This window comes from Solenopsis invicta, chromosome 3, assembly GCF_016802725.1.
Source record: "Solenopsis invicta isolate M01_SB chromosome 3, UNIL_Sinv_3.0, whole genome shotgun sequence".
NCBI lineage: Eukaryota > Metazoa > Arthropoda > Insecta > Hymenoptera > Formicidae > Solenopsis > Solenopsis invicta.
Window position 1 is genome coordinate 18,355,115 of NC_052666.1, and position 1,572 is coordinate 18,356,686.

The following is a 1,572-nucleotide window of genomic DNA, read 5'->3' on the forward strand; positions in this document are numbered from 1 at the left end:
ACTGTCCCGTTAAGATATATATGCTCGAAAGCTCTGCTTGTTTTTCTGTACGAAACAAGCTTCTGCTCGCGATGCCTCTCAACTCTGATTCTCGAAATAATACGCGTTCTGTTGCGCGAACGTGATCTCGAAGAGGCGGGAGAGCGAAACGAGAGCACGGGAGGACGGGAAGATGATCAGCGAAGAGGCACGCGAAAGCCGAGCGAAATTAGTTCGCGCGAGTATACCTGCAAATTAGCATTTCTCGGCGGGACGAAACCTCTGGAATCGTGCGGATGTGTACCGTCCATCCCGATCTTCGCGTCCTTCGTGATCGATGAAGATTCCGAGACCACGGTATGTGTCGAACCTGGCATTTCGCGGATCGCCCGTGGAGAAGATCGTTTCACAACGGCGATGTCGGCTCGCACGAGACAAGGGGTCCTGGGTATATAATTGTCGAGAAAACGATACGCCTCTTGCGTAAGAACTCAGCCAAGGACTGACTCAAATTGCGTCCTGGCGACGCTTGTTGAGAGTTGAGAGCTTCGCGAGGCGATCTCGTACTTCGATCTTCGTGGAATTCGTCGGGGGACGGACTATCGATTGTACGGATTCTTGCGTGTCTGGGCACATCCAGCCGATTACGTCTCTTCTTCAAACGGTGTTGCGGGTATTACACAACCTCGCCTTACAAACAACTCGCGTGTTTAGCAAATGAGAGACAAAGGTCCGTGTTCGCGCCATACATTTAGCGCTAAACGCGGCCGCGCCGCCTGCCCTCGTGTCCTATTGACATTGAACGTCGCCCTTACGTTAAGCGAATAAAATGCAGGATCGACCAGATTTAAAGCTGTACGTCACTTAATGTCGTTTAAATGAGATATATCGAACGTATAGACATTCATCTAATAGAGTATATAAAATTATTCGCCATTTTTAATTTAATAAATGTCAGAATTGCATAATAAGGTTGTATAGCGCGATACATCATTATGATCCTTTGAAACTGTTACGCTGTTAATCAGAAATCAACATTTGGAGTATTGTTACTTACATGGGTTTCTTATTAGGATAATTGTATTGTAGCAATAGAGCATCAATAATCGAAGTTTCTCCGATGTCCAAGAAAGTATGTTAAAAAAATTCTGGTCATGAATATTAATATATTAATGGAAATGAGATTTTGACCACAAGATTACTAAATTTGTTTATGGGTTAGCAAATGTTCGTGTATATTGAAATACTGAAATATTTGAACAAATCTACATAATACGAGTATACTTAAAATTTCTCTCAAGATTCTGAAGAAAGAAGCGGCCTATTTTGTAGCAAGAAATATAGAATTTTTTTATGAGAAATATATCTTGAAATCAACCGTGTGTATTAGCAAATAAATTTTCTAAATTAACAGACGTTGAGGCTTTATTTATTAGCATTAATTTATTAGCATAAATTAATTAATTAAATATTTCTAATAATTCTTACATCAAACTGTTTCTCTCTTTTCTTTATCGTTTCACAAATTTTCTTGTACTGACAATGTATCAATTTCCACATTCTCAACATTATGTTACTATATAAAAAAGAAAG